The following is a 25,567-nucleotide window of genomic DNA, read 5'->3' as shown; positions in this document are numbered from 1 at the left end:
ACAATCTGGTTTAAAGGATTTGCATGCCAATTTTTATTTACCTTTTACATGGCAAGCTAACGTTTTTGGAAATGTGTCTGTAACACGGTAAATGTACACTTGTAAAGTTTGAACTTGAAATCAGCTTTCAAATCTGTTAGAAAACAGCATCCTCCACATACCGTACAGATCAGATACAGATTTGCAGTTTGCTTTTAAAAAACTAGATGGCAGCATCACTATGTACGGTATTACTACAAGTACCGTATTTTCACGTAGATAACGCGCATACGGGTATAGCGCGCGAAAAAAAACAAATTTATGTACAGAAATTTTTATATACCGCGCACACCCGTATACCGCGCATGCTGCCCGACTCTCCCGTCGCCGTCCGACTCTCCTTTCGCCCGCCCCAACTCTCCTCTCCCCCTTGAAGTCCTGTCCCCACCCTGAAAGCCTGATGCCCCCCCGACTCCCCAACTCCCCGACAATATCGGGCCAGGAGGGAGCCCAAACCCTCCTGGCCACGGCGACCCCCTACCCCCACCCCGCACTACACTACGGACAGGAGGGATCCCAGGCCCTCCTGCCCTCGACGCAAACCCCCCTCCCCCCAACGACCGCCCCCCCCCAAGAACCTCCGACCACCCCCCCCAGCCGACCCGCGACCCCCCTGGCCGACCCCCACGACACCCCCACCCCCCTTCCCCGTACCTTTCTGTAGTTGGCCGGACAGACGGGAGCCAAACCCGCCTGTCCGGCAGGCAGCCAACGACGGAATGAGGCCGGATTGGCCCATCCGTCCCAAAGCTCGCCTACTGGTGGGGCCTAAGGCGCCTGGGCCAATCAGAATAGGCCCGGGAGCCTTAGGTCCCTCCTGGGGGCGGGGCCTTGGGCACATGGTCGGGTTGGGCCCATGTGCCTCAGGCCCCGCCCCCAGGTGGGACCTAAGGCTCCCGGGCCTATTCTGATTGGCCCAGGCGCCTTAGGCCCCACCAGTAGGCGGAGCTTTGGGACGGATGGGCCAATCCGGCCTCATTCCGTCGTTGGCTGCCTGCCGGACAGGCGGGTTTGGTTCCCGTCTGTCCGGCCAACTACAGAAAGGTACGGGGAAGGGGGGTGGGGGACGGCCAGGGGGGTCGCGGGTCGGCTGGGGGGGCGGTCGGAGGTTCTTGGGGGGGGCGGTCGTTGGAGGGAGGGGGGTTTGTGTCGAGGGCAGGAGGGCCTGGGATCCCTCCTGCCCGTAATGTAGTGCGGGATGGGGGTAGGGGGTCGCCGTGGCCAGGAGGGTTTGGGCTCCCTCCTGGCCCGAACAACTAGCGGGGGGGGGAGGGGTCGCCAGGGCCAGGAGGACTTGGGCTCCCTCCTGGCCCGATATTGTCGGGGAGTTGGGGAGTCGGCGGGGCAAGAGGGCTTGGGCTCCCTTTTGCCCCGATAGTGTCGGGGAGTCGGGGGGGCAAGAGGGCTTAGGCTCCCTCTTGCCCCAATCGTGTCGGGGGTGCCGCGGTTGGCTGGGGCAAGAGGGCTTGAGCTCCCTCTTGCCCCAATCGTGTCGGGACCGCCAAGAGGAAGCAGCAGGACACCGGTAGGAGCTTCTACATGATGGGGGTGGTCGGGAGGCTGTGGGGGTGCTTGCCAAATAGTGCCTTATTTTCGGGGGGGGGGGCCTTATATTTCCCAGGTGGGGAAAAAAAGGGGGGTGTCTTACTAAAGGAGGAGGTCCTATAATGGGGGAAACACGGTATGTCTTGTTCCTTCCAATTTAGCTTAATGACAGGTAAATCATCTACTTCACAAACCCATAAAGGCCATCTCACTCTTTGCATGAGCATTAGCAGAGGGCACTATATAAAGACAGTTCAGGGCATTCTCTTTTCACTCTCCCCTCAAATATAAAATCTCCCAAAATAAAATTGGCTGAATTATCAATGGATTCTTTTATATGCCTATAAGTCAATTCCTTACAAGAATTACTTTTCTTTTCATATTCCTTGCCTTTGTATGCCTTCGCATATAGTTCAAGCTCCTATTGCTGACCTACAAGTGTGTTCATTCTGCTGCCCCTCAATATTTCTCCTCTCTTCTCTCTCCTTATACATCTCCCAGAGAATGCCGTTCCTCAGCTAAGCAGACTATCTTCTTCTTTATGACTCTGTACATCCGGTAGCGTTATAAAAATAATTAATAGTAGTAATATTCCCTTTATCCAAATAAAACAAAAAATTTTCTCTAGTGTTCTTTACTTTTTCCATTAGCTGTATTTCTTCTTTGATGCCAGATAGATTTATTTAATGTTTTATTAAATTTCATTTTCATTCCTTTGTTGAACTGGATTTTGGAATTTATTTTTGCCTCGTATTTTAGACTTTTCATGATACGAAATGTTGGAAGAACTATATAAAAGGGATTCGTGACTATCGGTCAATGGGCAAAATAACTCTATAAAGAGGATCTTAGGGTGTCAGTGCAAAGTCTGATCCTTGTGAGTCTAGATTATTATTATGTAATAGATTGTAGTTGATCACTGATACAATTACCAAGAAAGAATTCAAAATATGGAAATATGGCAGTTCAAGTGGCATAGCCATGAGTGAACCTGAGCAAGTCTGCCTTAATTTTTTTTATTGAATTATTCATTTATTACAACAAATAAAACTTCAGGCAAATTGAACAGAGATCAAAGAAAATACATAACAAAAATTAAACTATATGAAGCCCACATTATTAGGGCCGTTCTTATCCCATAGAAAGGTCACATATGTAAAAATAGAAATAAAATACTCTCTATCCACAAGCAGGTAGCATAATCATAATCTTTCATATCACTTCTTATCAACCCCTGCATTAGTTTCAGGCAATTTATCCAATTTAAATTTATCTTTAAGAAATATCTCGAGCTGAGATGGATCAACGAAAACATACTTATTATTCTCATATGTCACCAAACACTTGCAAGAAAATTTAAGAAAGAATAAAGCTCCCACAGCCAGGACTCGTGTCTTGAGCTGTAGGAACTGTTTTCTCCTATATTGTGTTTGTTTGGATACATCTGGAAAATCATTTATTATTTGTCCACAAAACAAAGCCTGTTTGTTTAGAACAGTGTCTCAAACTTTCTCGAGCCGGGGCACACTAAAGAGAGTGGCCACGGCTCAAGGCACCCAGAAGTGCACGGACATTACCATGATGACATCATCCACATGCGTGACATCATCACGTCGACATCCACACATGCGCAGAGGCCCTTCAGACATGCCCTGAAATGCAAGTAGAGCATGCCAGCAGGGAAATCTATCAAATATCAACTAAGTACCCCAACAACAAACCTCCAAATCTCCATCCTAGACCCACCCAATCTCTTCCCCAGATCCCGCCCCCTTTACTAATTGCAATGCAATTTTTTCCATTTATTTTTCATATACACACAATATACACAGCAGATATAAATTCTCAAAGCTGACACATTTCTACCACTATATTGAAAATAAAATCATTTTCCCTACCTTTGTTGTCTGGTTACTTTATTTTTCTGTGCTTTTAACTGTTTCTAGTGTCTTCTTATCCATTGACTGTTTTTCTCTCCTTCTTCACTTTCTGCCTTGCATCCATCTTTGGCATTAACATTCAATTTTTCCATTTTTCTGCTTTCTTCTCAAAATCTACTTTTTCATGTCTTCCCTTCCTCTCTCTCTCTTCTTCCCTCACCATTTCCATGGTCTGACATCTCTCTCCTTCCCTCATTTCCCCCCAGTAGTCTGACATCTCTCTCCTTCCTTTCCCCCTTCCCAGTCTGGCATCTCTCTCCTCGCCTTCCCATAATCTGTCATCTCTCTCTACTATTACTACTACTACTACTACTACTATTATTATTTCTATTGCGCTACCAGATTCCCCTCCTTCCCTTCTATTCCCTGGTCTGGTAGCTCTCCCTTCCTTTAGTCATCTCTCCTTCTCCCCCCCCCTCCCTTTTCTTCCTCCTTTCTGGCCCCACTTCCAATCCAATATTTCTCCCTCCATTCCACCAGTCCATTTCTTTCTCTCTTCCTCCTGCATGCTTCTTCTCCTCCGGTCCTCCTTCCTTCCCCTAACCAACATCTCTCTCTCTCCATAAGTCCAACTTTTTACTCTCTGCCCTCTCCTCCTACCCCCCGAGTGTGACATTTCTCCTTCCCTTCTTTCTGTCCTCTCCATCCATCTTACCCTCTCCATGAGTCCAACCTTTCTGCCTCTGCACACTTTTCTCTCTCCTTGCCTCTTCCCTCGAGTGACATCCTTCCTTCCCACTCCCCAACCCATGTTCTTTCCCCATGCATCATTTCTCCCTCTCCTCCACCCCATGTCCATTTAGAAACATAGAAAAATGACGGCAGAAAAGGCCCATAGCCCATCAAGTCTGCCCACTCTAAAAACCCTCCTCAAACTGCCCTCCTAGGGTTGCCCATAGGTGGCATCGTCTCTACACTACCCCCGTAGAGATCCGACGTGGGCATCCCATTTTGTCTTAAAATCATGCATGCTGCTGGCCATGATCACCTGCTCCGGAAGCTCGTTCCAATGTTCCACCACTCTTTCTGTGAAGAAGTACTTTCTGGTATCCCCATGAAATTTCCCGCCCCTGATTTTCATCGGATGTCCTCTTGTAGCCGAGGGTCCTTTGAGAAAGAAAATGTTGTCTTCCACCTCTATGCAACCAGTGATGTACTTAAATGTCTCTATCATGTCTCTCCTCTCCCTATGTTCTTCGAGAGAGTATAGCCGCAATTTGTGCAACCTGTCCTCCTACGAGAAATCCTCTCTCATCACTCTCACTCCTCTGTAACAGTTTTCTTTCCTTTCCGTCCCCCCAACCCCACTCACAGCTAATATGCTCTCTCCCCATCTACAATCTCACCCTCCCCTCCAGTGTGTACCATCTTTCCTTTCCTCCCCTTCTACCAGGACCAGCAGCAACTCTTCTCCCTTCCCTTTCCCTGCCCCCTGTTCAGCAGCACCTCTTCCTCTCCCCATGTCCAGCAGTACCCCTTCTCCCTTCCATCCTCCCTCCTCCCTTCCCTTTCCCTCCTCCCTTGTCCAGCAGTACTTCTCCTGTCTCTAGCAGCAGCTCACTGTGTGCTTTTTAACTTGGTCACACAGCTGCCACCAGGATTAATTTAGATGCGGTTTCATCTGGGAGCCTCGGGGCCCTTGTTAGGCCGGCCCATTTTGATGATGTCGGCCAGCCTAGCAAAGGCCCCAAGGCTCCCGGATTAAACCGCATCTAAATTAATCCTAGCAGCAGCTGTTGCTGGTCGCAGTGGGGGGGGGGGGGGTGCAGGGAGAAACGCAATGGGCGCTTGGAATGCTCTCCCGGAGGAGGTGGTGGCAGAAAATACTGTGCTGGGTTTCAAACGCAAGTTGGATGCACACCTTCTTGCAGATCATATTGAGGGATACGGGAAATCCGGGTCTCCAAAAAGGAGCACCTAAATGGGCCTCCGCGTGTGCGGATCACCGGACTAGATGGACCTCGGTCTGATCCGGTGAAGGCGTTTCTTAAGTTCTTATGGGAGCAGGAAGATGCTGCCTATAAGGGGGGGGGGTGCACAGAGAGAAATGCGATGGCAGTAGGAAGATGCAGCGCTGGCACGTGAGCCTCTGACCCTACAGGAGGTGCCTTGCAGTGAGAGGCAAGTCAGCTGGCCGGCGCTTCTCTTCCTCCTCAGTGTGCCACAGCACACTTGGAATCTCAGGAGGCACACTAGTGTGCCCTGGCACACAGTTTGCGATACACTGGTTTAGAAAACAAAGTTTAAGAATAGCTTGCTTTTATAGTTCAGATTTAAAAGTAACCAGCAATGTCGCTCTTTTGGCTATATAATCTTTGGATGACTCCAAAAATTGTGAGATATTTAGACCAGTGGCGTACCAAGGGGGAGGCCGGGGGGGGGGGGTGGAAATCTGCCCCAGGTGCAAGCCCTGAGGGGGTGCTCCCAGTCTGGTCCCCCCCCGATGTCCGGGTATCCTGTCTGACATCTGGATCCCCCCCGGCCTCCCCTCACCATTTACCTAGAGAAGCAGCCTGCAGCAAGATCGCGATGCCAGCGATCTTTGCGCTGCTTCGGCGCTGTTTCCTCCACCGTGGTCCCACCCCTCCTCTGACGTCAGAAGACAACCAGAGCCTTGGACCAACAAGATTTGAAAAATAACCAGACAACAAAAGGTAGAAAAACTAATTATATTTTCTGTTTTGTGATTACAATATGTCAGATTTGAAATGTGTATCCTGCCAGAGTTGGTGTTAGACCGCAAACGTGAGCTAGGATTTAACAGAGAGAGGAAAAGTCCTTTTTGTTTCTTTATTTTATTTACCACTGCGCCAGTGCGATTAGGAGAAGCCAAAGGGGGGTGAAAAAGCTATAAAATAAACCCACCAGGATGTTTGAAAAAAACACCCAATTGGGCAGGAAAATCAAATCAAAAAACCAATTCAATAGGCTGAATCGAATCGAAATTTTTTTTTTTTCCTGAATCGGGCAGCACTAGTTTGCGCTACTGTCTTAGACTTTAAGACCTGGGATTGGGGAGAGATGGCATCCTCAGTACTTTATAATGCAAGTGAAATGAGGATTTGGTCAGACTTTTGAAGGGTTTGCAGAAGAAAAATATTGTATAGGCCGGGGACATGAGATAGCAGGAAATGGGAACTTTTCTTCCTTCTATTTTTGTGAATGAAAAGGCTGAGGATGTCAGAGAGTTCAATTAAAATATGTGCTTTATAAGAAAATATAATAATGTGTTTTATAAAGTTTATAGCATTGCTGGCCTACCTGGTTCCTAGTGGTGGTGGCGGCAGCGTGTCATTGTGTTGAGAGGAAGAGGTGGTCTGGGAAATTCTGCTGAGCAAACTCCGGGCCCATTTCCACCCTCCAGTTAGTCCACTCCACTCAACTGGTTCACACACTGAGTGGGTCTTTGGATGTTGTTCCTGGGTAGTTGTTTTGGGATCTCTTCCAGTGGTTTGTCAGTATCTCCTGGTCCAAGAAAGGAAACTTTGTTAACCTTAGCATTGACCTTCAGAATATGTTTGTAACATCGCTGCTTGTGTGGCATTAAGACATGGGGGAAGTGTCTGCTTGCCCTGGATCGGTAGCATGGAATGTTGCTAACTTTGGGTGACCTGGATTGGCTACCATGAGAATGGGCTACTGGGCATGATGGACCATTGGTCTGACCCAGTTAGGCTATTCTTATGTTATGTTCTCATCTGTAGGGGCCTTTGTTTTCACTTCTTATTTTAATGTATTTTTTTCTGGGAACTTATCAGTGTTTTTTATAATGGGAACAAAAATGGAAGAGAATTAATGTGTGGAATGGGGGTAACTAATTTCTTCAGCTAAATAATTCAATCCACCTCAACCAGACATAGGAGAACTCCTGCATCATTCACACACCCTCCAACCAAAAACGTCAAAAGAAAAAAACTGTTCGACAACCTCCTAGCCATTCGAGCTGCAACACTCGACCCCCAAATCTACAACCTATTGACCTCGACCACAGACTACAAAACCTTCAAAAAAGAAATAAAAACCCTTCTATTTAAAAAACACATAAAACTGAACTAACACAATCAGAACTGTACCAAGCATCACCTGCAACTACTCCATATGTACTTCTGATGTCATGACAATTCAGACATAATTTATGTTATGTCATGTTATGTTTGGAATAATGGTTACATATATGAGGTTCAATAAAAGAAAATTTTCACTACCTGTTTCTATTCTGACCATTTATTCCATTTCATGGCCATTACAAAAAATATTTTTTTATATGGGGGGGGTGTCAAAAGATGAGGGGCCCCGGGTGCCACATACCCTAGGTACGCCACTGATTTAGACTAGCTGGAGATACAATCCGATCTATTCCTCCTTCTTCAGATACAACCTTGGAGTTTCTGGATAAGTAATACAAATTATTTGGCAAAAATACCTCTGCCTGAGTGTAATGAAGAATATCCTTTATATACATCTTCAGAAGCTCCAATGGAGACAAATAGTGAGATACAGGAAAATTCAAAAAGCAAAGGTTCCTAGATCTCGTAGCATTTTCCATTTTTTCCAACTGCAAATGTATTAAAGAGTTATCTTTCATATTAGATGTTACACATGATTGAATCACAGAAACAGATGTTTCTACTTTATCTACTCTTTTCTCCATCAATTCCAATTGACCTTCTTGCTCAGTCACCTTATTAGTAATTTCAGTTGAATATTAGCAAAGCTTTACGACCATGCCCTGTAGTGAATTCTCAGTTCTATTTACCACTGTCCAAATGTTTTGCAGAGTAATAATTTTATCACCAACATCTAAGGTAATAGCATATCCTGATGGCATTTGAATAGGAGTTAACACTTTAATAGATTTCCCTAATGTTAAAGCTGAATTGAAATCACTCAATTTAGGAGAGCCTGATTCTTCTCCAACTTCGGGAGTAGAATCAGTTTTCTCCTGTAGACTTAAGGCAGGTTGAGGTGGAGGTGAAGGTTCACCAGAGGAGAGTGAGGCAGATTGAGATTGCAGAACAGTCTTACCTTCCAAAGATATTGCCGAAGTAGGGTAAAGGTGACGATCCATTGGTCCTACACATGGAACTGTTGAGATGACCCTTGCCTTCCTTTTTCCCATTATTTCCTCGTTCTGACTCTTTACTCCTAATGGCTCCAAGGGGCTCAAAAGGCCATGTCCTGCCCTTTTAGCCACGCCCTCTCAGGCACGCGTCTACGGGCCACGTTCCACGGAACTCAGGTCTTTTGAATCAGGAAAGAGGACCCCCCCCCCCGATGCTGACTTACGTCGAGTGGTGACCACAGGGGTGCATGCTTGCAGATTTTTCCTCCTTGCCAGGTAACACAGCAGCCCTCAGCCTACCCTAATTTTATCTCAGGCCCACCCAACAACTGCTGATGTTGGCACAATGAGCATGCTCACAATGCCAGTATCATTGCTGCTGCTGCTGACTGCCACATTTTTCTGGTTCAGGGCAGGCTCCACATTTCTTGAAGTGGTGGGGCTGGAGGATCCACACCAGCTAAAATTATGTTTAATTTTTAATGTTGGTGAGGGATCAGGGAAAGGAAAGGAAGAGGAAATGGAGTGTTTAGTACCCACCAATGTTACAAACTGAATTCACCTCCCCCACCCAAAAAAAAAAAAAAATTGTTTCTGGCTATTTCACTGGACAGCACAGTTGATTGTAGCTGATATATCTAAAAAAAAAGTCTGTCCAATTTTGTATCATCTGCATTGGTTACTGTAATCTTTGGTGTTTAAAAGTGTGTTTTTGGCTAGTCTTATGGATGCGAGAGGTCCTAGGTACAGGCCTCAAGAGGTGCAGTAGGCAGTAAAATTAATGACAATAATAGCCAAGAGTGGTTGCATAAGTGCATATCTTATAGGAATAGGCATATTATTACAGAGGTGCAATGCTTAAAAGAAAGATACACTATACTGTACATATGCTTGTTACTATACATATGCTTGTTACTAATGTACAGAAAAATATAGAGCTGCTTCTCTGTGTGTACATAGGGGTGAAAGGCTACAGGAGAAAGAAAAAGAGAAGAAAGGAAGAAAAGGCATGTAAAGAAAAATGTGACTATCCTGAAAAGTACAGGTAAGATTTGCCTCTTTGCGGATGATACCAAAATCTGCACTACAGTAGACACGCCGGATGGTGTGAAAAACATAAAGAAAGACCTGTCAAAGCTTGAAGAATGGTCTGAAATTTGGCAGCTAAAATTTAATGCTAAGAAATGCAAGGTCATGCATTTGGGCTGCAAAAACCCGAGGGAACGGTACAGTTTAGGGGGTGAAGAACTTATGTGCATGACAGAAGAGTGGGACTTGGGTGTGATTGTATGTGATAAGGTGGCCAAACAGGTTGAAAAGGTGACGGTAAAAGCTAGAAGGATGCTAGGTTGCATAGGGAGAGGTATGGCCAGTAGGAAAAAGGAGATATTAATGCATCTGTATAAGACTTTGGTGAGATCTCATCTATAATAATAAAACGCTAAGCGCGCATGCGCACTCGCGCCGCGTGTTCCCTGATCCCTGATCTGTCGGGATGTGGCGGCACGAGTGCGCATGCGCGCATACTACGTATCCGAAGGTGCGCAAGAGACGCGACAGGCGCGTTCAGCAGCGGGACATTTAGAGACAGCCACAAAGGGGGAAAATAAAAGTGTATCATAGTCATCATTAATCCAAATACAAATCTTAACCAAGAAGAAATACAAATACAAACAATACCTACTTCCAAATGCACCAATTTCATAATACCCTCCATTGAAGATCTTAAATCTCTTCTAGGAAAAATTAACGCAAAAGGAACAGATATTCATACTATTTCCCCTTTTATATTAAAATGACATTTCTCTTTTTTTGGCCCTTTTATCCGATGCATGATAGAATCTAGTTTAACTACAGGGCACATTCCTAAAGAATGGAAAGAAGCTATTATTCGACCAAAGATAAAAAATCCTAAAGAAACAACTTCAGAAATATCAAATTATCGCCCAATAGCCAATTTACCATTCCTCACTAAACTAATAGAAAAAGCAGATATTTAATCAGATAACTAACTTCATAGAAAAAACACATATACTACACCCAAATCAAACTGGATTTAGAGCAAATCACTCAACTGAACACACAATGATAGGACTCACAACTAACATACAATACCATTTAGATCACCATAAATCAATAATTCTGATTTCACTTGATTTATCTGCAGCTTTTGATACTATAGATCATCATTTACTCATTAATAGACTTTCTTCAATTGGCATCTCAGGACAGGTGCTAAGTTGGTTTAAATCATATTTCCAAGATCGCTCAGCAAAAGTAGTGTGTTTAATAATTCAACATCTAATAATTTCACCAATTCATTTGGAATTCCACAAGGCTCAATTCTTTCACCGCAACTATTTAATATTTTTTTGGCACCTTTACTGACTCTCAGTCAATCCATTGGATTTTCCACATTTGCATATGCAGATGATATACAATTGCTTCATCCTTTAAATCCATTAGATTCAAATGAGCTAATATCCATAAATAACAAGTTAATACAAATAAGCCAATGGCTTAAGGAGAATACGTTAGCGCTGAATCCAACAAAATCTTCAGTGATGTTTTTCCCCTGGAAAAAAGATCTAAAAGAACAATTTTCATCTCAGATATTATTAAACGATATTCCCCTTCAGCAAGTAAATACAACAAAAATATTGGGAGTAACCTTGGATCAAGAATTTAGCTATCATAATCAAATCAGCACAGTTGTCAAAAGCTGTTTCAATAAATTGCGACTTATCAGATCATTAACAAAGGTTCTTAAACCAGAAGCACTTAACATTCTTAGTCACTCCCTAATTATTTCTAGGTTGGATTATTGTAATTCTTTATACTGTGGCATAACTTATAAAGAAATAAGAAGACTACAAATAATACAAAATACAGCAATAAAAATTATAACAAATTAAAAAAAATATGATCATGTTACACCTTTCCTACAAGATGCACACTGGTTACCTATTATACACAGAATAACGTTTAAAATCGTATTATTAACATTTAAAATCCAACAATCACACGAGCCGTTATTTCTGGACAGACTACTAATCCCTTACTCTTCACTAAGGACGCTGAGATCGATGCAACAAAACTTATTAACCATCCCTTCTTTAAAAATAATTGGGACAAGAAGAGCAACCATATTTTCAGTACAAGCACCCCAACTGTGGAACAATTTACCAATTTATCTACGTAACGAACCATCACTGGTCAAATTTAAACGCGGTTTGAAAAGCATTCTTTATAAAGATGCATTCAATACATAGATAAATAATTGTAATAAACACAGTACCTATTCTTTAAAGAATCAAATGAGTAGGACATCAACATGGAAACTATAAGTGCTTTTTAATTTTAATCTTAATCCTCTTTTTTCCCTTCATTCAAAAGATCATTAATACTAATCTGGATCTTTATTTATTCTTCATATTAAAACTATCTACTTTTAAACAGATTAATTATTCCTAACATTACCTCTTTCCATGAATCATTTTAAAATAACTGAAGCTCTTTCTATCAATTAATTTTCTTCATAATTTTTTTTCTTTTTTCTAAATTGACCCTATCCTTATGTACAAACCTTAAATGTTTTTTTTTTGTTTTTTTTTTATTCTTTTTTTAAATTAATTTTATAAATTGTATAAATTGTATTTCTCCCTTTTACCTACTTGTTTCAGTTTGTATTAATAGAACATAATGATTAGTCATATGATAGTCTTATTTGTATTTGTATTTGTCATCCCTGGCTTTTACAATTATGTAATACGCATTGAAATATTGGATATTGCGTAAAATCAAAATTTAATAAACTTGAAACTTGATCAGAGGGCGGGGGGCAGCGGTCCGGGAGTGACAGAAAAGGAGAAGCGAGAGTTGGTGTCACTCGGAGACGGCCGCTGCAGCCCCTGTCACCTCCTAGGCCTCCCGGCTACTCACACGCACCCTCCGAAGAGCTGGGGCACAAAGAGCGCCTCCTGCCCCCCCCCCTCCCTGGGACGAACCGAGAAACGGAGCTGGCCTGGCCTCCGCGACAGACCCGAGGAGCCCAGAAACTTTCCGCCCCGGCTCTTGCGCTGACCCCGCCGCCTGGGACCCGAGTTCTTTGCCGCCCGCCCCCCCCCCTTCCCTTCCCGCGGTCCCGACTACGAACCTGGCGATTCCAGCAGCGTGTGCAGCAGTCTTCACACGCTGCTTCAGGCCCTAATTTGCTCTGCCGCATCTCTGATGATGTCATCAGGGACGTGCCAGAGTAAATCAGGGCAGTAGAAGGACCCGAAGCAGCGTGTGAAGACTGCTGCACACGCTGCTGGAATCTCCAGGTTCATAGTCGGGACCGCGGAAAGGGAAGGGAAGGGGGGGGGCGGTAAGGGACCAAGGGAGCCAGACAGACTGCGGGAAAGGAAAGGGGGGTAGAGGAAACGCTACTGCTGCTGCACAGGGAAGTGGTGTGGGGAGAGGGAAATGGAGGGGGAAGGAATGCTGCTTTGGCTGCTGCACAGGGAAGTGGTGGGAGAGAAATGCTGCTGCATAGAAGGCAGGGAGAGAGACAAATAGATAGAAAGACAGACAGACAGCGGGAGGAAGGGAGACAGAAAGAAAAGAAAGACACAGGGGCAGGGAGATACACAGAAAGACAGACAGACAAAGGGGGCCAGGGACAGAGACAGACAGAAAGAAAGACAGACAGCGGGAGGGTGAGAGAGACAGAAATAAAGACAGACAGACATATATCCTAGCACCCGTTAATGTAACGGGCTAAAATTCTAGTTTAGAATATTGTGTACAATTCTGGAGGCTGCACCTTTAAAAGATATAAAAAGGATGGCCTCTATCCAGTGGAAGGTTACTAAAATGATGCGTGGTCTTCATCATAAGGAGTATGGGGACAGACTTAAAGATCTCAATCTGTATACTTTGGAGGAAAGGCGGGAGAATGGGAGATATGATAGAGACATTTAAATACTTACATAATGTAAATGTGCATGAGTCGAGTCTCTTTGATTTGAAAGGAAGCTCTGGAATGAGAGAGCATAGGATGAAGTTAAGAGGTGAAAAGCTCCGGAGTAATCTAAGGAAATACTTTTTAACAGAAAGGGTAGTAGATGCATGGAACCTTCCGGAAGAGGTGGTGGAGACAGAGACTGTGTCTGAATTTAAGAGGGCCTGTGATAGGCACGTGGAAACTCTTGGAGAAAGATAATGGTTACTGTGGATGGGCAGACTAGATGGGCCATTTGGCCTTTATCTGCCATCATGTTTCTATGACATAGGCAGGGTTCCTATTTACACACATAACTTACATAATGCTTGAAGTTGCACACATTTTTGTCATACTTAGGCACATGAACTTACACTAGCTCTAAGGTTTGCATAAGTGGAAGTACCTAAATTGTAGGGACAATGATAGCTGGTGCCTAGATGTGGGTGAGCTACCGGTACCAGAAATGGTATTCAATTCTTATGAATCAGAGAAACTCAAAACAAATCTCTATAATACTGGATGATGTAATGGGTCAATTTAACATAAGAACATAAGAATGGCCTTACTGGGTTAGACCAATTGTCCATCAATAGCACCTGGCCAAAAACCATAGAGTAGCAGCATTCCATGCCACTGATCCAGGGCAAACAGTGGCTTCCCCCATGTCTTTCTCAATAACAGACTATGGACTTTGTTAAAACCAGCTTTACTATCCGCTTTTACCACAACCTCTGGCAACGTGTTCCAGAGCTTAATTATTCTCTGAGTAAAAAAATATTTCCTCCTATTGGTTTTAAAATTATTTCCCTGCAATTTCATTGAGTGTCCCCTAGACTTTGTAATTTTTGACGGAGTGAAAAATCGATCCACTTGTACCCGTTCTACTCTACTCAGGATTTTGTAGACTTCAATCATATCTCCCCTCAGAGATGCCAAGCCATGAGAGGGAGGGAAAGGAAAGGAGATACCAGACCAGGGGAAATGAAGGAAGGAAGGAAGGAGGGAGAGAACAGAAAAAAGGAGATGCCAGATAATGGAGGGGGGAGATGCAAGGAGAGGAGAGAGATACCAGGGCATGGGGGGGGGGGAAAGAAGGGAAACTAAGGACACAAATGCCAGACCAGAAGAAAAAGATGGAGAGGAGGCGCCAGAGCATGGAGGGAGAGAGATGTCAGGGCATGGGGGGAGGGAAGGAGATAGAGATGCCAGACCATGGGGTGGAGTGGGAAGGAAGGAAGGAAAGAAGAGAAAGATGTCAGAGCATAGGGGAGGGGTGGAGACAGAAAAATGGAGAGCGGGTGGAGCTGAAATGAATCATGTACAAAGGAGAGAAGGGGCACAGAATATACAGATTATTGAAGGGCCATAGAAAGAGGAAATATGCCATATGGAAGAGAGAGAGAGAGAGGGTGGACAGTAGATGGAAAGGGCAGAGGGTGGCATTCCCCAAGGTTCTATACTATCTCCGCTACTGTTCAACATTTTTCTTTCACCTTTACTAAGTCTATGCCAATCTATAGGCTTTATCATTTATACTTACGCAGATGATATTCAACTGTCACATCCTTTAAATCCAGAAAATTCGGAGGAGATTCATCAGATTAACAAAAAACTAGAAATAATCAAAAATTGGCTTAATTCTAACAGACTATCACTAAATATTAAAAAAAACAAAGGCCTTACTCTTTCCATGGAAACAAGAGATAACATTGAACACCCCCTTCATTATTAACAACACTCATATCGAATTAGTATCATCATTAAAAATACTTGGGGTTTTATCATCGACGAAAATTTTTCCTATCATGACCACATAAGTAATATTATTAAATCTTGTTTTTCTCGATTACGTATGATTTGATCTATTTCCAAGTTTCTGGAACCAAAATCCCTGAATATTCTTATACACTCACTTGTCATTGCCAAGCTGGACTATTGTAATTCGTTACTATTAAACATTACTCAGAAAGAAAAGAAACGGTTACAGATAATTCAAAACATCGCCGTTAAACTTATCCATAACGGTAAAAAATATGATCATGTAACTCCTTTCTTGGTTGATTCTCATTGGCTTCCCATTAACCACCGCGTTACTTTTAAAATTCTACTGTTAGTATTTAAAACCTTAACTACGAGCGAACCTCAATTTATAAATAGGATGCTTATTCCGTATAACACATCCCGCTCGCTTCATTCTACGGCCCATGGACTACTTGCAGTCCCTTCCTTAAAAGTTATTGGCACTAGACGTCATGATATGTTTTCAATAGTGGCTCCCAAGGCCTGGAACTCCCTACCCCAATATATAAAAGATGAAAAAGACATTAGCCGTTTTAAAAATAATTTAAAAACTTTTTTGTTCAAAGATGCTTTTAACCTCTGAATGGAATATATATCGCACAGATGACCCTCTATCAAAAATTCAAAAAGAAAAGAAAGAAAAAAAGAAACGGATACCCCTCCATATGTTTTTTCCCTCTATAACTCTTTTCTTTTTAAAATAAAAAAAAAGACAAAACTTGTAACTTTACCCTTTTATTCCTTTCGTATTCAGTCTTGTCTGTCTGTCTGTTCACCCAATCCCTCTTTTTAGCTAAATTTTTAAATTGTATGCTGTATGTTTTACTTTGGATTTCATTGTAATTCACTTAGTAAATTATGTATAAGCGATTCATCAAATTTCGAATAAACTTGAAACTTGTATGGAAGGGGCAAAAAGAGAGGGCAGATGTTGCTTGGAAGAGAGGATAAATGCTGGATAGAAAGGAGAGAGCGAAGAGAAGATGATTAAACACAAATGACAAAAAGTAGAAAGATTTTTTTGTTGCTTTACATAGAATCAAGTAGTATTGTAACTATATTGATAAAAGTTTATAAACAGGAAATGGAAACAAGGCAATCTTTTTTTGGACTAAACCCCATTCCTCAGGTCAGGACAGGATACCATAACAGTATACTGTACTGTCCTCAAGAAAGATCTGGCCTCTGAAAGCTAACTGAAAAATGGATTAGTCCAATAAAATGGTATTTTCTTATTTCTCATTATTTGTTTTATTTCTATTTGTTAATTTGTAAAGTGGTGATTGTTATGTATCAGTTTTTTCAAATTTGCATCTACTGTCTTTACATTTTGCATAGTATTAGGGGACATGTGACACTGTTTCTGTGGTGTTGCACTGTATTCAGAGTCTGGTTTCTTGGCGGTTCAGTTTAATTTTTGTCTACATATTTCTATTTTTAGTTTGTGATTATTCTATATTGGGTGAGGGTGTATCTGTATTCTGTGTGTATGAAAAGGGCATGGTTTTCTGTTAGCATTGACTGTACAGGATTAATTGACTATGCAGGATCTGGCTTGTTTAGTTTTACAATGCGTGTGTTGGTGTTCTAATGCGCACTGCAGTGTTTAAGATGCTGCCTTTTCCTAGGTACACTCTTTTGTAATATGTGGATTATTACTAAAAATCATGTTTTTCATAGAGATGTCAAAATTAATGGGCCCTGGGTGTCACATATGCTAGGTACTCCACTGCAGAAAGGTTCTCTAATTCAGCAGCTCTTGACAGGAGGGTTTATGGAAAGCCACCCTCTTAATCTCCCTTTTGTTTCTAGTCCCCCTTCCTGAATGTGAAATTGGCAAGGGATACTAGGCTAGGGTTACCATATTTTTCTTCGGGAAACCCCAGACACATGTCCCCACCCTGTTCTACCTCCAGCCCCACCCTGTTCTGCCCCAGCCCTGCCCAGTTCCACCTCCAGCCCTGCCTAGTCTTGCCTCCAGCTCTGCCCTGCACCACCAGAAGCCCCACCCCCACAAAGCCTCCTCTCTTCTTCTGGATGAGCCCCAGCCACATCTGGAGGGCCTGGAGCATGCGTGTGATGTCATTTGCTCAGAGGGCCTCCAGATGTGGCCAGAGCTCGTTGGGGCTTTCCAAAACCCCGATAAATTCTGGATTTTGGAAAGTCCGTCCGGGGGCCCGGACAGTCCTCTAAAAAGAGGACATATCCAGGTTTTCCCAGACATCTGGTAACCCTATATTAGGCTCTGTGACAGCTTCAAGAATTATGGAAGTTCATGGTACGCAATGCTTTTGAACATGTAGCGAAGAGGAGCAGCTAATGGTTAGAGAAGGGTGTTTATAACCAGGGAGTTTTGATTCATATCCCATTACAGCTCTTTGTGATTTTTTAAATAAATTGTGAGCCCTTCAGGGACAGAAAAGGCCTACCGTTCCTGAATGTATAAACAACCTGGAAACCTGAAGGCTATTGAAGTGATGTTCATTTAGGTACAATAGGTATTTTTCTGTCCCTGGAGGGCTCAGTTAAAATATACATATTTTCAATTGGCATCTTCTGGTTCTCATCCTGCTATTCTAACCACTAGGCTACTCCTCTACCACACCTGGAATGTGTAGCTCACTGGTAGAGCTGCTGCCAGTGCTGCTCCTTGTGACCCTGGGCAAGTCACTTAAATCTCCAGTGCCCACCACTTTGAATGTAAGCTTTGAAATGCCAAAGCCACAAAAAGATGGTACATTACTTTCCATTCAGCCATGTCTGACCCTTGGATACTCCTTAGGCCAGTTCTCAACATGCTTCCCTGTTTTCCACAGTTTCTTTCAATTGTTTGATGTTCATTCCCATGTAATTCTTGATGGTATACAAAATTCAATTGGCAAGAAACTTTTTATCACCTGGTGAGAGTATGCCAGACTAGAAGACTTAAATAGATACTAAAAAAGGTATCTACAACAATAATAGGACATCAGTATGGGTAAAGCTCACTAATAAGGGCAAGATTGAACCCCGGGCAAGATCTCATAGATGACAAGCACCAGACACAAGGTCTAAGTAAGACCCTGCCCCATGCATCATTATGTCTAATAATTTTTTAATTTATTAGTGCAAAAATCCATAAACCATAGGCATAAAATTAAACCAGACCTGTGAAAAAAAGAATTAAAAACGTTTTAATCTCCCAATATCAAAATTCATCAAAAATTCATCAAGAGTTCATCTGAAGTTTATCAAAAATCTATATAGGAACCATTAAAGTGCAATGTGTTAATAGTAAAAAGTCTGTACAACCGTTAAAGAGAAGTACTTAGCTAAATCCCATCAAGATTTGTATCGCCACTCGACAGAGCCCTGTTTCGGTATCTTCGTCAGGAGCGGAGATTAAAGTGCTGGTAAAATGAGATGCAAAACAAGCTAGTCCATTTTAGCGTGACAGGCAATCATAAACCCTGAAGGCATAATCCATCAAAAGCTTGGCAAAATCAAACCTGTTCTAAAATACCAGCGCTACCAGTAAAGCACCAACATGGAGATCCTTATTCTGAGTTGGATGTTCATTTCTAAAAACATTGTAACCTAGACCTCCACTCATGTCTCTCCCCTCCATTTTTTCTTCTTTATTTTATTATTTTTCATTAATTTAATGCAGAGTTTATATACCGCTAAATCGCCACACAGACTTCAAAGCGATTTACAAACAATTAAATCGAGTTATAATCTAATTAGGTACTTTGAACTTCCCTCTCTGTCCCAAATGGGCTCACAATTTAACTATTGCAGATAAGAAAAATATTTACTTAAATGACAGATATATATAAAAAGAAGGAACCCAAAAACATTAGGGAAAACAATATTAACCCAAAAACATTAGGGAAAACTTCAAAATCTTAGTATCAACCCAAAAAGATCTGAAAAATTAAAACAAATAAACCAGTCTTCACCACTTAATCAAAGAAGCCCTGAAATTTAGCAATCCTGGAAGGTTTCTCCCGAATGAAGAGAGAAGGCCCATCCTCTCACAAGACAAGAAGGCAATCTCTATGGTACATCACAAGTCCCAGCTTAATGGAAGAAGGCTGGGCCCAATGCCCGAGCATCCACAGCCATGCTGAGCAATCAACTAAACAACCCCAGTCAGATAATAATTTGATAAATGTTATATTAAAGAAAGATGACTATGATTATGGCTGTGATAACCAGGTAAGAATTTTATATTACATTGTAACAAGTTATGATCAACCAGGTCTCTTGATCTATCATCTTTCATGCTTCCTTGCTTCAGGACTCGCTGATGACCTTCCGGAAAAGACTGAAGACCCATCTCTTCAACTGAACAGTCCTAATGGACAGCCCCCTTTCCTTAATCTCCCGCTCCCTCTCTCTCAACCCTCCTCCTCCCTTCTAATGCTTCCCCTGCTTCTCACCTGTCTCTCTACAAATGCCTGTAAATTTTGTCCTGTATTTTACTATGAATGTCAATTGTAACCTGTCCTGTATTTAACTTTGAATGTCAACTGTAACCTGTTCTGAGCTCCCGAGTAGAGAGTAGCATGGGGACAGAAATCCCACCCGTCCCCGCCAAAATCCCACCCGTCCCCACCCATCCCCGTGAGGAATCCCTCCGTCCCCACCCGTCCCCGCGAGGAATCCCCTCCGTCCCCACCCGTCCCCGCGAGGAATCCCCTCCGTCCCCACCCGTCCCCGCGAGGAATCCCCTCCGTCACCATCCTTCCCTATAAACTTCAGAAATAGTTATTTTATTTAATTATGCTACTGAATTTAATTATGCTACTGGTAGAGACCCATTTACAAATAAGCAAAGAGACTTTATTAATTTGGAAATATTAATTGGGAAGAATACATACTTTGTAAATGGGTTTCTACCAGAACCTCTAATCCTATATAATAAAACGCTAGCCGCGCATGCGCACTAAAAAAAACGTGTTCTGTGAGCGGAAAAAACAATTGCGCATGCGCGGCCCCGGCGGCGGCTTTCAAATAAAAAAAAAATTTTCCATAGCTGCGGCGGCCTTCCTCACCCCCGGCTCCTCTCTTGAACTGGACGGTCCCCGCGTCTGCCTACCCTTCCCCCCAACAAAGCGCATTCCCCCCCCCCCAACGAATCAATAAATCGAGCCGGGCCGCCCTCCGCAACAGACCAGAGAAGTTCTTTGCCGCTCACACCCCTTCCCTTGCCGCTGACCTGAATACCTACCCGGCGATTCAAGAAGCCTGTGCAGCAGTCTTCACACGCTGCTTCAGGCTCTTCTACTGCCCTGATTTGCTCTGCCGCGTCTCTGATGATGTCATCAGAGACGCGGCAGAGCAAATAAGCGCAGTAGAAGGACCCGAAGCAGCGTGTGAAGACTGCTGCACAGGCTTCTTGAATCGCCGACTTACAAGTGAAGGGGAGCGGGGGGGGGGGCGCAATGACTCTATCCGATTAATTAAAAAACTCTGCACAAGGGGAGCAGGAAGAGGTGCAGATGGACAGCGGGGGAAATTAAGGGAGACCTGCTGATGGACAGGGGGGGGGAATGAAGGGAGGCCTACTGCTGGACAGGGGGAGCAAGAAGAGGTGCTGATGGACAGGGGGGAGATAAAACAAAGGGAGAAGGGCTGCTGCTGGATAAGGGGAGCAATGAAGAGGTGGTGGTGGACAGGGGGGAAAAATGAAGGGAGGCCTAATGCTGGACAGGGGGAGCAGGAAGAGGTGCTGATGGACAGGGGGAAAAAAATTAAGGGATGCCTACTGCTGGACAGGGGGAGCAGGAAGAGATGCTGATGGACAGGGGGAAAAAATAAAGGGAGGCCTACTGCTGGACAGAGGGAGCAGGAAGAGGTGATGATGGACAGGGGGAAAAAGGAAGGGATGCCTATTGTTGGACAGGGGGAGAAGGAAGAGGTACTGATGGACAGGGGGGAGGTAAAACAAAGGGGGAAGGGCTGTTGCTGGATAAAGGGAGCAGTGAAAGGGTGGTCGTGGACACAGGGGAGGTAAAAAGAAGGGAGAATGGACAGGAAAAAGTGGCTAAGGAGACAGAGAGAGAAAGAAATAAAGACAGACACACACATATATTCTAGCCCGAGGGAGGAAAATGTTGCACAGGGAAGTAGGGAGGGGGGAAATGCTGATGCACAAGGAAATGGAGGGGGAGGGAATGCTGATATGGCTACTGTACAGGAAGGTGGATAAGGGGAGATAAATGCTGCATAGGGGGCAGAAAGATAGATAAATAGAAAGAAAGACAAATAATAGGAGGGAGGGAGACAGAAATAAAAGAAGAAAGACACAAGGGCAGGGAGTGAGACAGAAAGAAAGACAGACATACATATATTCTAGCACCCGTTAATGTAACGGGCTTAAAGACTAGTGTAAATATAAAATATAAATACTCAGCTGATGAGAACCCACAAACTGTCAGCTGAGGACTTCCTTTGCAGTTGGCCTGGGGTCCCTTTTGCCAAGCTTTGCAGGCAGCAGTAGCGTCCCTGAGTCACAGATGCTGGCACCTCAGTGGCTCATGGATGCTGCCAGCGACTGCTGCGCTTGGTGGAGGGGAGTTCTGACCATCTCTAGAGGAAGACCTCTGCTGGCGGTGCTTGGGGATCCCCACCAGTCACAGCAAGGGCCAACAAGTACTTCAACACTGTAGAAATAAAACCAGAAATGCATTTCCTTTTCTTTTGAACACAAAACAAAGATATCTGCCAGATACATTTCCCAAGGCAGATGACTCTATGCAATGTCACCTCGGTAACAAAATACAAAAATAGACAAATACACCCCCTCCCTTTTTACTAAACCACAATAGTAGGTTTTAGCACAGGGAGTTACGCTGAATGCCTCGCGCTGCTCTCAATGCTCATAGGCTCCCTGCGCTAAAAAATGATATTGCGGTTTAGTAAAAGAGAGCCATAGTGCAAAATATAGACAGCAGATATAAATTCTGAAAACAGACACATTTTGATCACTAAATTGAAAATAAAATCATTTTTCCTACCTTTGCTGTTTGGTGATTTCATGAGTCTCTGGTTGCACTTTCTTCTTCTGACTGTGCATCCAATTTTTCTTCCTTTCTTTCAGCCTCCTGTATGTTTCCTCTCCTCCAGACCTCATTCTCTCCCCCAACTTTTTCTTTCTGTCTCCCTGTTCCCCCTTCTTTCTGTCTCCCTGTCTGCCCCCTTTCTTTCTTTCTCCGTGCCCTCCCCCAAGCCACTCGGTTTGCTGCCACCGCCATCGGGGAATAGCCCCCAAGCCACCGCTGTCCCAAGCTTTCCCTGCAGAAGCGTCGCTCTGACCAGCATTCCGCTCCCTGACGTCAATTCTGACGTAGGAGAGGAAGTTCCGGGCCAACAAGGCATTTCTCCTCATTCCATCCAGGCTGAGCCCCATCTCTCCTTGATCCAGCATTTCCCTTCTGTGTTTATCAGAATTACCATTCCACCTATTTTCCAGCATCACCCTTCTTTGTGTCCATCTCACCTATATCCCTATCTCACCACTTTTTCAGAATCTTCATTTGTCTCTGTCCTTGTCTTTACCCCATGTTCACCATTTGCCCTTTCAATGTCTTTATCTCCCCCCCCCCACTTTTTCAGCATTACTTCTATTTCTCTATTTCACCTCCTCTTCATGTCCCCTCTGTATCTCTATCCTTATTCAGTAGATCCTGCTTACTCTTTCTCTTCTTTGTGTCACTATCTCCATTTTCAGCTTTCCCCCCTTTTCCTTTGTTACTGCACCCAGTAGCCAGAATCTTTCCACCCTCCCTCCACTCCGGCCCAGCCCAGTATGAAATATTTCCTTTTGTTTCCCTCCCCTCTCTCTTTCTCTCTCTCTTCTCCTCCCTCACCCACAAGTCCTGCATCTGGCCCTCTCCCTTCTACCCGCACCTGGCAACACCACCCTGCTCCGCGGCTCTCTTCAGCAACTCGTCAGCAGCGGTGATCAAGACAAGCTGCCGACATCGAGGCCTTCCCTCTACGAGTCCCGCCTTTGTGGAAAAAGGAAGTTGAAACAAGCGGGACTCGCAGAGGGTAGGCCCCGACGTCAGAAGCTTGTGTCAATCGCTGCTGCTGAGTTGCCGAAGAGAGCCGCGGAGCAGGGGGTGTGGCCGGAAGCAGGTAGAAGGGAGATAGGAAGGCTGTAGAAGCTCCGGAGCATGACACTGACCCTGGCCAGGATGATTTCTTTTTCAGGCTGCTGCTGCTGCTGCCTCTGCCACCCCCCACCCGAAATGACAAAAACAGCCTAATGCCCGCATCGGCGTCTTTGACGTCGGGGAGAGGAAGGCTGATAGGCCCGGTAGATCGGGACGGCAACACGAGTCTATCACGGAGCCCGGGATGGGCTCTGTTTTCGACTCACGTTGCCTTCCTGAACTACCGGTTGATCGCGATCGACGTGTTGGGCACCCCTGACTTAGAGCCATAGCGCACGAGAGAGACTCCCACGGGGATGAAAACAGCCTACCTAAATTCTGGCGATGCAGGCATGCAGCTTACAAGTCCGGCGTCGCGGCGGGAAATAGCCATGCTGAGCAGTGAGCTCAGCACGTACACAGATGAAAGCCTTGCTTGCTGATTGGTCCGGCGGCCCCGCCCCGCCGTGCCGCCGGACCAATCAGCAAGCAAGGCTTTCATCTGTGTACATGCTGAGCTCACTGCTCAGCATGGCTATTTCCCGCCGCGACGCCGGACTTGTAAGCTGCACGCCTGCATCGCCAGAATTTAGGTAGGCTGTTTTCATCCCCTGGGAGTCCCGTGGGCTAGGGGGCGTCCCCGTGAGAGTCCCGTGGGTCAGGGGGGCATCCCCGTGGGAGTCCCGTGGGCCAGGGGGCATCCCCGTGGGAGTCCCGTGGGCCAGGGGGGGAACCCGCGGGATCCCCGCGGGATCCCCGCGATCCCCGTTCCCGTGCAGACCTCTACTCCCGAGAGAACGAGATAAGAACATAAGAATAGCCTTACTGGGTCAGACTAATGGTCCATCAAGCCCAGTAGCCCATACTCATGGTGGCAATCCAGTTCACTAGTACCTGGCCAAAACCCAAGATGTAGCAATATTCCATTCTACCAATACAGGGCAAGCAGTGGCTTCCCCCATGTCTTTCTCAATAACAGACTATGGACTTTTCCTCCAGGAACTTGTCCAAACCTTTCTTTTTTTCCAAATTCTTTATTCATTTTTCATCTCACATCAAGTACACAATATTACATCATTTGAACTTGTACACATCACTTGAACTTCCATCATCATCTCAAATACACAAATCTATTCCCTCCACCACCCACCCCTCCCACAAACATTGCAATCAAAAACAAACATATAAACATTACATTTATAATATTGATTAAACCCTTAATATAATTATATACCACCACCCCTCCCCATAATTATAAATGTACTTTCAGTGTAAAATGGCATCTAATCGTTACAATAAATTATCAATGGCCCCCAAATCTTTTAAAAATTATTATAATTCCCTTTTTGTATTGCAATTGTTCTTTCCATTTTGTATATATGGCACAACGAATTCCATCAGGAGGTGTAATTAAGTCTAGTGTAATCTTTCCAATTCCTGGTGATATGTTGAATGGCGACTCCTGTCATTATCAACAAAAGTTTATTATTACTTGATGAAATTTGACTTTTTATTCTCATTGAGGTACCGAATAAAATTGTATCATATGATAGAGCTACAAGGTTCTCTAATAAATAATTAATTTGAGACCAAATTGATTTCCAAAAGACCATGATGCAGGGACAATAGAATATTAAATGATCGAGTCCCTACTTCCAGATTACAATGCCAGCATCTATTAGATTTAGAGCTATCCAACTTTTGTAATCTAACTGGGGTCCAAAATGATCTATGTAACAAAAAGAACTACCGTAAGTTTGTCTCATAGATGCAGACACTGTACATCTCATTCTCCAAGACCAAATTCGTGGCCATTGAGATGCAGAAATCTGATGCTTAATCTCAATGCTCCAAATGTTTCTAAGACCATTCTTCGGTTTTTTATTCATATATCCATTTATTAATTTATATCACTGTGCAGCCTGGTGTCCCAAGAAATCCGCCTGAAAGCATAAGAATTCCAGACTGTACTGATTATTAAGATTTTTCCATTCAGGGAACCCCTCCTGAATAGCCTGCTTCAGCTGCAACCATTTAAAACTTTGTGATT

At 44.0% G+C, this 25,567-nt stretch overlaps 1 protein-coding gene across 1 annotated transcript in view; it reads left to right on the top strand.

The window, feature by feature from the left end:
* The window catches only part of ZNF366 (zinc finger protein 366), a 276,041-nt gene that overhangs the window by 188,341 nt on the left and 62,133 nt on the right, over positions 1-25,567 (top strand). Inside the window, exon 4 of the mRNA XM_033929137.1 lies at positions 9,547-9,631. The gene's annotated coding sequence lies outside the window, so the exon portion shown is untranslated. The remainder of the gene's footprint in view (positions 1-9,546; positions 9,632-25,567) is intronic.

Source organism: Geotrypetes seraphini, chromosome 1 (genome assembly GCF_902459505.1).
Source record: "Geotrypetes seraphini chromosome 1, aGeoSer1.1, whole genome shotgun sequence".
Lineage (NCBI taxonomy): Eukaryota > Metazoa > Chordata > Amphibia > Gymnophiona > Dermophiidae > Geotrypetes > Geotrypetes seraphini.
Note: the sequence above shows the minus strand (reverse complement) of the source record. Positions and strands in the feature narration are given on the sequence as shown.